The sequence below is a fragment of the Anastrepha obliqua genome, chromosome 1, assembly GCF_027943255.1.
Source record: "Anastrepha obliqua isolate idAnaObli1 chromosome 1, idAnaObli1_1.0, whole genome shotgun sequence".
Classification (NCBI taxonomy): Eukaryota; Metazoa; Arthropoda; class Insecta; order Diptera; family Tephritidae; genus Anastrepha; species Anastrepha obliqua.
This window is the reverse complement of record NC_072892.1, coordinates 21,766,049-21,779,335: the sequence shown is the minus strand read 5'-3', so window position 1 is coordinate 21,779,335 and position 13,287 is coordinate 21,766,049. Positions and strand designations below refer to the sequence as shown.

General features: G+C 36.1%; 1 protein-coding gene across 1 annotated transcript in view; it reads left to right on the top strand.

Annotated features, from left to right (window-relative positions):
• Positions 1-4,246: 4,246 nt before the first annotated feature.
• Positions 4,247-13,287, top strand: part of LOC129243593 (furin-like protease 1) — a 76,037-nt gene continuing 66,996 nt past the window's right edge. The window contains exon 1 of the mRNA XM_054880765.1: positions 4,247-4,693. The gene's annotated coding sequence lies outside the window, so the exon portion shown is untranslated. The remainder of the gene's footprint in view (positions 4,694-13,287) is intronic.

Below are 13,287 nucleotides of genomic sequence, written 5' to 3'. Positions count from 1 at the left end.
TATTGACGCCTGTAATGAACTCTTCGGGCGGACTAATTTACTATTGAGGGGACTACCTCAATTAAGTTTGGAAATTCAGAAATTATATAATAAATAAATAAAATTTAATTAAATTAAAGAAAATTAATCACAAATAAGAAAGTATAAAATGCAATAAAATAAACTGAACTGAAATTAAATTGAATAAACCAAAAATGAAAAAAATAAAATTAAAAAAGTGCAACCAAAACACAAAATAAAAGAATATAACAAAAAAAAATTAAAAATTAAAAAATTATTAAAATAAAATAAAATAAATAAATCAAAAATGAAAAAATAAAAATAAAAGAGTATAACATAAAAAACAAAAAGAGCTAAAACCAAATAGAAAAATATAAAAAACAAAATTATTAAAATAAAATTAAACAAAATTAAATAAAATAAAGAAAAAATTAAAAAAAATTAATTACATAGAAAAAAATTAATAGTAATATAATTAATCGAATCAAATAAAATAAAATAAATTTATTGAAATTAAATGAAGCAAAGAAATAAAAATAAACTAAAAAAATAATATAAAATATAATGGTATAAATTATATATTATATATTAATTATATTAAATTAAAAAAATAAAAAAAGTGATTAAAACAAATTAAATAAAATACAAAATAATTAAAAAAAATAAAACACAAAATCTATTAAATAAAAAAAATTGAAATAAAGGGTGGTTAAGTTTCAACGGCCGGTGTTGATTTTGAATAAAATACAATTCTTTTAGGAAGTTATTGTCATTTCTCTTTATTATGATAATATTTGTCTAGCTCTATTACGTATGCAACAAAATATCGGCCAAATGGCCACCGCGGCCTCGGCGGCACACCTCCATCCGATGAACCAAATTTTCGATGACGCTGAGGCATAATTGAGGTTCTATGCTGTTAATGTGCCGAATTATCTCATCCTTCAGCTCTTGAATTATTGCTGGCTTATCGATGTACACCTTTTCTTTCAAATAACCCCAAAGAAAGAAGTCCAACGGTGTCGTTGACGTTTAGGTGTGGTTCACATTCAACATCGGCCGTTGAAATTTAACCACCTTTTATTATGAAAAAGTGAACTCAATTAGTTAAAAAAAATAATAATATTATACATAAAAATAAAAAATAATTAATTGTAAACAAAACCAAAAATTAAAAAAAAAATGAGCAAAATTTCATTGAATGATATAAAAAAATAAAATAAAAGCAAATCAAATACTGAAAATAAATGAAAAAAATCCATTACTAATATAGTTACAAAAAAAAATTCAAAGATATAAATAAAAACTAATAAACAAAATTTGCCAAAATAAATCCCAGCAAAATAAAATAAAATTAAATTAAACTAATTAATAAAAAAATAATTTTAAAATACTATTTATAGTTAATTGTAGACAATATACGGCGAAGAAATATAAGTAATGCTCCCAAGAAATGGAAACGAATAAGACTAATATCGTTTTCAGATGAATCAGTTCGTACTGTAAAAGTGAATTCGGAACTCTTAGAAATGGGACAAAGCAACATTAAATCAAGAAAGAGGACATGAAATCAACGTAATTATGCACAAAATTTAAGAAAAATGAAGCGAATTAGTGGAGAGGAATATAACACAAATAAGTCTAAGCATGTGAGAGGTTAACTTTTCGAAAATAAAGATTGCCTTTGTTCCAAAAAATGTATAAATGGAATCGGATATGAACAAGAAAGCTAATTTTGATTCTTTTTGTAAATTAGCAAGTTTCGAAAAACAGAGTTTATTCCAAAGACGACCCAGAAATTACGAAGGATATATGAGGCGGCCGCCGTAGCCGAATAGGTTGGTGCGTGACTACCATTCGGAATTCACAGAGAGAACGTAGGTTCGAACCTCGGCGTAACACCAAAATTAAGAAAAAACATTTTTGTAATAGGGATCGCCCCTCGGCAGGTAATGCCAAACCTCCGAGTGTATTTCCGTCATGAAAAAGTTCCTCATAAAAATATCTGCCGTTCGGAGTCGGCTTGAAACTGTAGGTCCCTCCATTTGTGGAGCAACATCAAGACGCACACCACAATTATATATATATATATGTATGAGAAAATTTAGTTTTCAGTTTCATCTAAATGTACGGAATTTAGAAGTTTCTGTTTACAAAATTGTTTTTTTTTTTTTTTGATACTTTCAAAATATCTAACGGAAGCTTTGTTTTAAATGCTAAAATACCTGGAACGGATGGTCGTGGCAAAATGGCTGGTTCATCTATATTAGAAAAACAGATGAGGAAAAAATTAAAGAGGTACAAGAGCATATCCTGAGCTTTCCAACATGTGAGAGCCATTACACGAGATCACATCACATAGATATATGAAAAATGTATGAGCTGTATGTGAAAAAATGTGATGAAAATAATACAGGACTTATAGGAAAATATTCAATACGGAGTACAACTTAAATTTTCAAACTCCTCGTAAAGACACGTGCCAAAAGTGTGATTCGCTAAAACTAAAAACTTGAAGCATCCAGTTATGACGACGAGAAGTGACATCTTATGGAAATTCATGATTCACATCTTAACAGTGCCGAACAGGCTAGAAAAAGTTTTACAAATGGCATACAAAAACCAAAAGATAACCCGAGTGAATATTACGTATTTACATTTGATCTACAGAGAGCACTTTCGCATCCAAAACTGTCGGTTTCGGTAGCTCATTATAAGTGCAACATGTATGTATACAATTTAGGGTTTCATAATTTCCACAATGAAAATGCTAAAATGTGTGCATGGGATGAAACAATCGCCTCAAGAGGATCACGGGAAGTTGCGTCCTGCGTCTTAAAGCACTTTCGGGACATTACCACTCAAAAGCATGTCGTAGCTTACAGCGATGCCTGCTCAGGACAAAATCAAAACATTAACATAGCTTAAATTGTTCAGTCATCTGATAATAATGTTGAAACAGTTGTCCCTAAATTTGTGGTATCCGGCCATTCTTTTTTGTCAAATGATCGTGATTTTGGTTTGATAGAAACTAAAATTAAAAAATCGAACTATTTATGCATACCTGCGCATTATTATAATTTAATAGAAGTATGTAAAAAGAAAAACCAATCTTAGGTAGTACAAATGGCTCAGAAAGATTTCATTTCGACAAAAAAAAAAATCAACTAATAATAGAAAGAAAAACATCAATGGAGAAGCTGTGTCTTGGCTAAAAATGCAATGGAACAGATTTCTAATAAATGTTTTATAAAACTTCCTTGGATGACAATTTCAAATTCAAAGTATTAGACCTCTCACCTAAAAGAGGTAGATCTAGAATATATGAAGATATTGATTTGCTTCCATTATACACAACCATTAGACCACCAATTTTTCACAAACACTTTATTTTCCTAAATACAGGGTTTGATTGAATAGTAACGAGCTTTATTTTTTTAAGCAGTTTTATTAAACCTTTTGGCTTATACAATTAATATTCTTCAAAATAGGACCCTTGAGCGTCAATACACCGCTGGTAGCGGTCCTTCCACTGCAGGAAACATTTTTTAAACTCATCCCCCGGAATCGCGTTCAATTCGGCTGTCACAGTTTTTTGGATCGCCTCGATGGAGTCGAAACGCCTCCGCTTCAGCTTTCTTTTCAGGGGCGGGAACAAGAAGAAGTCCAGAGGGGACAGGTCTGGGCTATAGGAAGGGTGGGGAGGCACCGGAACCCCCATCTTGGCCAATACAGAGGTGCAGAGGAAAGCGGTGTGCGCCGGCGCATTGTCACGATGAAGGGTCCAATTGTTGGCGAGGTCAGGCCGAACCCGGGCGACGCGGTTTTTCAGCCGAAGGAGCACTTTTTTGTAAAATGCCGCGTTTACAGTGCTTGCTGGAGGTGCAAACTCTTTAGCTTTACGCAAAATTTAATAGAGTAACGTTGGATTTAACGCAAAATTTGATCGAGTAACGTTTGGAACGAATGGATTTAATATTTTATCAAAACCGTGCCTTTAATTTATAAAAACTACTGAAGATGGCATAAAAGCGTTTTTGGTGACCTCTGACACCTTGCACTGCCTGTGATTCATCTGCCAAACGATTTGCATTCTTTATCGTGTGCTTAAAAGGAAAATAGTGCTAGGAACTATTAAATAAATGTATTTTACTTTTTTAAGTAACGGACGCATGCGTACTGCTTTTACCTATCATCTACATTTTTTTCACTAATTCCTCAATTCTTTTGTTTTCTTTGCAGATTTTATTGGGCACAAACACAGAGGCAATAGCAGCTTCCAAAAAACAGAAAACAAATTGCAATACCTCCATTTTCGCATACCTTTAGTCCCGCATATCCTTAAAGCGGCGAGAGCTCAGGAAACAACAAACAAATACATCCATTACGACGAGAGGCTACGCACAAAAAGTAAACTAAACTTACACCGAAATATATGAACAACGCAAAAAGCATATGAAAGATCAGCAACAAAGGTGAAGAACGTACAAAAAAAAAAACAAAAAGTGCGCTTTCAGAGCAGACACACACAAAGCACTGGAGTAGAACAGAAAGCTAGCGGAGGAGCAGCAACATATCCCATTGAGCTGAAAGTAATCTAAATACGCGTTTTCTTTTTCGTACGAAAAGCGTAGCAAAGCAAGCAGCGAAATTCCTTTCCACTTTTCTTCCTGCGTAATTTCTAAGCACAAAGGTGAGTAGAAAAACAAAAATATTCCTTAGTGCATAGAGTAGGAGGCGCAGGGGCGCATCTATAGAAGCAAATATTTTTGTAGAGGCATTATGATAAATGATGTATTGCCAGCACAATGCAAAAATACACAAACACACCCACGAACATGCACATACACATACACGAAAAATGTAAACAGATTGAAAGCCAAGTTGGGTACTCCGGTCTAAGTGCATTCTCCTCCACCTGTATTTCTACTTTGGCGCTTTACGAAATGCTGGTAATAGCTGGCTTTAAAGCAAATCTTATTCCCTACTGCACCGGCAACTTGCTTGTGCTTACGTTGAACTACAAACAATTCGGAAATACACACAAATGTATACTCGTACACGTACGAATATTAAGCCCACCAAAAATCCTTCTACAATACATTGAAAGCTCTAGCAAGTAATAGGAGAATTACTTAAGCGGTCCGGAAAATCTTACCTTTCAAGCCAATTTGTGGCACTCAAGTTAGTTGCGTCGGGTTAAGTGGGGGAAGCAACCTTTCGCCGGGAGAGTTTACATGTAGTTTGCAACTATTTTTCAATTGTTGGTTTTTCGAGGCAAACCACTTTACTAAGTGTTGCCAAAAAGATTAATTCCTGCAACATTTTCTCGCTCATTTGGGTATTCTTTTGTAAGCCACAAACCTGAAATGAAGTTGTAAAGTAATAATAGTGCGCCGTTTGTTGTTGTTGCAATCGTACACGTAGCAACTGTGGTAGTAGTAATAGTGGCAAATAAAGGCAGGTAGCAAATAAAGGCAGGTATTTGGTTATGTAGATTTTCTCTGCTGAGTAATGGGACTATGGGGGGACCGGCTTGAATAAAAAATAAAAATGCAAATAAAAATGAAAATAGAAGAAATTTATTTCGTTTTAAAAAATTACTGCTGGTTTCGGAAATAATGAATAAATTTAGAGACAAGGGATGCATATCTAAAAAAATTATATTAAATTGTGAAGTTCTGTTAGCTACATGCGGTAAGCAGCTTTCACTTATATCGGGTGTTTTTAAGCTGCATGATAACTAAAGGGTGGTTAAATTTTAAAGGCCGGTGTTGATTTTGAATAAAATACAATTTTTTTAAGAAATTATTCTTATTTCTCTTTATTATGATAATATTTGTATGGCTCAATTACGTATGGAACAAAATATCGCCCAAATGGCCGCCTTGAAATTTAACCACCCTTTACAACTTTACTGCTGATTTATTGAAAGTTGTCAAAAATTGCACTGAGTGAATGGATAATCAACTTGTAGTCGCAGCGGACATATGCCGGAATATATGAAGAAGCTGGAGAGAGTTCAAAGGTCGGCACTCATTGGAATCAGTGGGGCGCTTCGAACGACTCCTACTCTGGCGCTCAACGCAATGCTAAATGTAGTACCCGTAGACATCGCAGGCAGAGTTGCCGCTGCACGTACCGCAATCGGACTGAGGGGCTCGGGCTATAGGCTCAACCTCACTTATGGGCACTCAAGCATCCTTAGAAACTTCTAGTTCATCCCCCTGTCAACGGTACAATGTATACCTTCGTTTAGTCCAAAACCGGAACTTTCTCCATTCATATTCCATGAAGAGAAGAGTGGACGGGGACATTGTTCACACATGGATCGAAGTTGGAAGGAAAAGGTTGGCGGAGGAGTTTTTTGCGAGGTGTTCCCCATCAGACTCAAATTCAGGTTACCGCTGCTCACATGCGTACCAACAGTCATGAAAGTAAATATTTACCCCGACAGCCAAGCGGCAATAAGGGCCCTCGGGTCTATGACGGTGCATTCGGAATTGGTCAGCCTTTGGATTTCTTCTACTTCCACACATTCAACTCTGTCAATCTGTCAATATCTGCCATCAGCTGTAAGGCGCTTTTCCGCTTTTTATAGAATCCACCAGAAAACAGAAATTAGCGTTTATAAAAATGATTTCTTGCCGCACACCAGCATCTTCCAATAACACTTTCGTATTTTTGATAAGTTGAGAGTCTGTTTAAATCTTCCTTATTTAAAATTTTCAAAATATTTAGCACAATATCCAATTGCTTCTTCCCCACTGTGTTATTATGGGTTCTGATTTGCCATGTCCAAAAATTGTAGTGCGTGATGGAGCCTGAAGGAACTTTTTTTTGTTTACGCCCAAACGCCCGAAAACACCCGCCCGAATCCACACGCCCGAATGTATATTTCCCCGAATTGACAGTTTTCCGAATTTTTTTGCCCGAACGTCTTCGCCCGAACCCATTTGCCCGAATCCTTTTACCCGAAAAGAAAAAAAAATTTAAAATAATTAAGAATTAGTATACACTTGAAGTACATGCAAGAAAAGAACAAAAGAGTGCTATTCCTTTATTTATTCATAACAAATGTTGTCAAAATTCTTGTGTCAAATTCATCAGTCAGTCATTCGTTCTTAATTATTCATAAAAATGGAAGAAATTGAGGAAGTGGGACAACTTGTCGGAAAAAAATTAATAATCGGAGGATACATTTATGTCAGATCCAAACCGTCGAAAAATAATCAATTCTATTGGGACTGTCAATTGGTTCGAAGAAAAGAATGCAAAGCGCGGGCAATTACATTGCAGACAGTTTCTGAGTTAATAGTTTTAAAAGGCCCTAAAAAATCTCCTCATGAACATCCGCCCAATCAGGATACAGCGAAAGCGGAATTAGTGAAGGTTAATTTAAAACGAGTCGCGGAAGATCATCCGGAATGCCCTCCAGCACAAGTACAAAGTTTTGTTTATTTCTATTTATTTTTTATTTTTTCGGGCATTTTTCGGGCATTTTTCGGGAAAATTAATAAGATTCGGGTATTCGTATTCGGGCAAATTTATTCGGGTAAATTATTTTCGGGTGATTGGGTTTCGGGTGAATGTCCATTCGGGCATGTGTTTTCGGGATTTTGACCTGGAATCCTTTTTTTTTTATGTTAGCAATTAAACCATCAACTTTAAGATTAGATTCTCGTAGTTTTTCACAAAACCCATGAAGAGCATGAGAAAGGCATGTCACGCGAAGCAATTTGCGGTAAAAAACCCTTATGGCTTTTTCACTGTTCACCAATGTAAGTTGCTCCATCTGTTAAAAATAACAAACCAGACCGTTTTAATCTAGCCAACCGATACAAGTTTTCGGCCGAACTTTTAAGAGAGATCATCTATCTTAAATTCATCCCTCTTAAAAAGTCGGATAAAAGTTGTATCGATTGGTTAGATTCAAACGGGCTGACTGTGAAAGTTTTCGATATGATACCAGCTGGTGGAAGTAGCGAAGAAAAGGCCTCTTTCTGGCATCCAATTAGCGTCGGTAAGCTCAAGGCAGAAACGATTTTCTCGCGTTATTAAACTTGACCAAAATCGCTTAGGCGGTTATCAAGAAAAGGCGAAGCACAAAGATACCAAGCTCAAAAGCAGGAGAGCAGAGCGATTTTTAGGGAAAAAATGGGACAAAGTAATAAGAGTGTCTGGCTCGATCTGGAAAAAGCAACAGCGGCGAGAAATCCTTAAAGATATTATATATCAATAAATTAACAAAAAAGATCAGCAGAGCCATAAAAATATTAGTAAATTTTGTTGGATTATGTCTTTGGTTTTTTTTTCTTCTTTTCCATCCTTACTCCCGCACAATAGTCTGCGCATTATTTGCATTGTGGCTGCTAAAACAGGCAAAACAAAACAAAAAAACACAATTACACAATTCATCAGTGGCACCAGCAAGAGGCAGCGGGCAATTGCGATAATAGCGCAGATATACCAAATTTAGCGAAATCCTCAACCATCTGTGCGATCCTTCTGCCAGAAAAATGTGCGACACAGATGGCATTCCAAGCAGTAAGAAGGCGTTGTTCCTAAACAACGACAGGTGGGCATTCCCACTACTTAGGACTGGTAGCGGCAGGCTGTCAGAAATCAAAAACAGATTAACGAAACCAACGCAAGACTGAGTCTTGTCGAGGGCCTATGCTCCCGAGAGGAGTGAACAAGGAAAAACAAAAAAAAATTATCTTTCTTAATTTTCATGTTTTGCACTTCATTTTGCTCAATCAAAGAATTACTTGGTAGGGAAATTTGAAATTAGCAAATGGGAAATTTAGTTTTTTGGTATTTTAGCCTGAATAAATAGTCACACAGTTTCATTCTTAAAATCTAAATTTTCCTAAAAATTCTTATAAAAAAGTTTCAAATTTGTTGATTCTTTTAAATTTTGTGCAAAGCTAAAAATTTCAATAGAAATAAAAAATTTGTAAGTTTCAAGTTATAAGTCTTTTTTTGTAGTATAAACCATATTTTTATAGATATGAAAAAAATTAAAAAATAGTCCTAATTTTACTATATAACGCGCTACTGTTGTTATGCACACAAGTGTATATACGGGTCCACCACCATTTTACTTACTTACTTCATACTTTTCTTACAAAACACAGCAATGCCATTTGTGCCCATTTCCACTCGAACTTACTGAAAGCACACGGCCATTTTTATCAATGCTACTTACCCACCAGGCTTACCTTCTATACATCCTTGTGCAATTACTTACTTACTTGGATGTGTAAGTATGTATTCATTTCATTCTTCATCTTTGAAATTCCAGCACTAAATTGCCTTTGTTTATTCCCACTTTCATTAAGCCGCCCCTACTCGGCATTTTCTTTTTGGAGCCATTTTTCTGCTTCATGCATAAGAACACCTCGAATTTGTTACTTCCATAACTTCTCATATTTTCCAGTTACTTTTGCCACTTCTTCATTTCTTATGGCCTGTTTTCATTATACAAAAAGCGGCGCATCTCAAAAGTGCCGTTTTCAATGCCTTTTCAAGAATCCTCTAAGTGCTTTGTTGGCTTTCAGCAGCGCATACAAATCAGCAGCGTAATGAATCTTGAACATTTTTTCCTGCCTATTGACAGCTGTAATGCTTTACACATTTCGCAACTTCGCAAATTGCGCGAAAACCTAATGGCCATGTCATAATTTCTCATTAGAAGCTCGAGTTGGTGGAAAGCCTTTTGAATAGCTACGCTTTTCATATTTCGTATGCTGCCCCTGCATTTTTCCTTCGATGGCAAAACTAAATTTCCTGCATTGCTTTTTCACACAGCCTCATAACAAATTGGCTTAGTTATCGCAGTTCTGCTACACTTGTTACCATATGAGGTATGGGCGTTTACATTTTGCACCGACTGTTTGTTTGGCGCTGTGTGGCTGTGTGAGTGGTTTGCTTGCAATTTGTTTTCTTAACGACTCGCGTTTAACCCTTCAATGGTGGCGCATGTGCTCTAATTTCGTTTAATTTCATTTAAGCGCCCATCAGCACCATTTCGTCATTCTCATAATCATCCTCATTATTTGAGCTCATTTTCGCTGGTGAAATGTGTAAAAGAAATTCGAATGAATGATTTAATGAGCGGGCGGCGACTAAGTTTTGTTGTATTAAGTTTGGGTCGTTTGTTTTGGTTTTTAGTGTGTGGAAACCTTTTACGATGCACAGGAAATGGTGGCGAATGCTCTCATGAATCTATGGAAACTTAACTTCATATGTTTATTGGTATGTGTGCGATAATATCTCAGCTGAAGAGGAGAGGCGAAAGAAACGAGTTTACAAATAATGATAGCATAAATGTTCCAAAAGTCATTTAACTGCGCGTGCTATTCTCAGCCGTGCAGACAGATTAAGTGTCTTGTCAAAAATAAATCTCTAAGTAAGAACCTACTCTGAAAAGAATACTCTTTCTAAACAGAATTGAGTTACTAAGGCATAGTATTTTGAGTTTAGAATGAAGTCAAGGCTGATTTTTTAAGAACTATAGGAAAGTTTTTGAAAAAAAAACACGTAAAATTCAGAAAAATGCATGAAATCTTAATTTAAATCGATTGTACAGTCCATATAATTTAATGTTTGAAGATTATTTTTCATGCAAATGTTGACCGCGATTGCGCTTCAAATGGTCCATCTGCTTAGTCCAATTTTGGCCTACTCTTTACAATGTTTCGGCCGGTATCTCACATATAAATGCTTTAATGTTGTCTTCCAATGCGTTAATTGAAACAGGCTCGTCTGAATAGACATGAGCTTTACGAGTAAACATAGCCCCACAAAAAATAGTCTAAAGGTGTTATATCGCACGGTCTGGGTGGCCAATTGACAGGTCCCGAACGTGAAATAAAATGTTCACCGAACTCGCCTCTCAACAAGTCCATTGTTACGCGTGCTGTGTGGCATGTGGCACCGTCTTGCTGAAACTACATGTCATGCAATTCAAGCTTTTGCATTTTGGGCAAAAAAAAGTTGGATATCATTTCACGGTAGCGCTCACCATTCACAGTTACGTTACGATTCGCAGCATCTTTGAAGAAGTACGCTCCAATGGTACCTCCAGCCCATAAACCGCACCAAACTGTGACCTTTTCTGGATACGTTGGTAGCTCTTGAAATTCTCCTGGCTGATCTTCACTCCAAAATCGACAATACTGCTTATTTACGTACCCATTGATCCAAAAATGAGCTTCGTCGCTGAACACAATTTTTCGACTTGAAAGTTTCTTAACAGAACACGCATTTTTATAATAAAAATCAATGATTTGCAGGTGTTGTTCGTTTGTAAAACGATTCATGGTTAAATTATAGACCAAACTGAAGATGCTTGACAGTGAAACAAAACACGAAACGTGCGTCAGCTGTTTAAAGCAACTGTTTCAAAAGATAATAGCTAAAAAATTGCGGCGCTTTGTGAGCATTACAAGGGTGCGGTTAGGATAGGCGCTTTGATTTGGATGAGCAAAGCCTCTGGGTCACTTCTTTTATAAGTATGAGAACCAAGATACCAAACTTTAATCTCCCAAAATTAAACGGCGTTAGTCTTATGCTAACCCAAAAGGCAAAATACTTAGGTGTCATCAATATTAAAATCATCGTCTATGATGCGGCCGCCGTGGCCGAATGGGTTGGTGCGTGACTACCATTCGGAATTCAGAGAGAAAACGTCGGTTCGACTCTCGGTGAAAGATCAAAACTAAAAGAAAGTTTTTTCTAATAGCGGTCGCCCCTCGGCAGGCAATGGCAAACCTCCGAGTGTATTTCTGCCATGGAAAAGCTCCTCATAAAAGATATCTGTCATTCGGTGTCGGCTTGAAACTGAGGGATGGAGGGACCATTTGTGAAACAACATCAAAACGCACGCCACAAATATGAAGCGACGGAACCAATCTCGGCACGCTGTTTCACTTAAAGCAGCATCTCCATAAACTTTTTGTAGCTCTCGATGCGCTTCAGCCGCCGTTTTTTTCGAATGAAAGAGGAAAATCAACACTTCCCGCAAATGACGATTATTCGGCACAAAATCAGAAATTTTCACAAAACCAAATACCAAAACAAAATCACTAATGTGTCGAAGCAGTTTGTTTACCATATGTCTGAGCTTGGTTTATGACGTTTAGGTTATGTTAGAATCGACTAGCACACACTGCTGGCGGCATCTATTGACAAACAGCGCGAACTTAGTTGCGCACGTAATATTTTCCAAAATCTGTCAATAATTTCATATGCTATAATTATTCAATGCTTTCTACATTAGAGTGGCTTTCTAAAATTAAAAACAAAAATTAAAAATTTTTCTAATTTCAAAATATTTCGGAAATCAACACAATTTTTGAGCCACTTCAAACGTGAAATTTTTCGAGAAATTCTAAAAAAATGTTCATCAGTTTGCTGAATTTTTAAGTAAATAAGAAAAAATAAAGAGTTAAACCAATTTTTATAATAAGCGGTCCAGTAGTTTTTGAGTTAATCAAGGACATACAGACAAACATTCATTTTTATATATAAAGATTGTTTACTACATAAATCTAGTATATGGCCATTATACAATAACACGTGGGCTTTTGATGTACAAACTTAGTTTCATCTATATAAACAATTTTTATGTCTCAAATACACATAAATAAAAAATTCAATTACTTTGACTAAAAAAAACTTGCGCCTACACGCGAAAAGTGAAAAAGATTTTTTTGTTTGATTACTGCGCGCCGTTTTTGCTGTCATCTATTCTCACGTAAGAATGCACTGGCTTACCATGGTCCCCCTGCTTACCGGAATGCTCGGTCATCCTTGTAATATGTCTGTGACTGGAACAATCAGGAAAAATAAAAGAGAAATTCCCATGGATTTGAAGATAGCGTCTAAAAATTCTCCTAAAACAAAGTTTTGTCACACCAAAGACGTAACTTTACTTTCTCATGCACCAAAAAAGAACAAAATCGTCTTGCTTACTTCGACTTATCTCCATACCGAACAGATAACGGATGGAAAGCCAAATATCAGTCTCCACTATAATGATACGAAAGGAGGGACGGACACCTTCAATCAATTGTGCCACGTCTACTCAGTCGCTCGCAAAACGTACAGGTGGCCGATGCGCATTTTCTTTGGGATGCTCGATCAAGCAGCTGTCAATTCCCGCATTATGTGGAAACTCAAGGTCAGTGGCACACGGGAATCCACTTCTGCGATTATCGTTTTGAAATGCTGATTGCTCATCTCACCTTCCCGATGCTACGCCAGAGATTGGAAGGATAA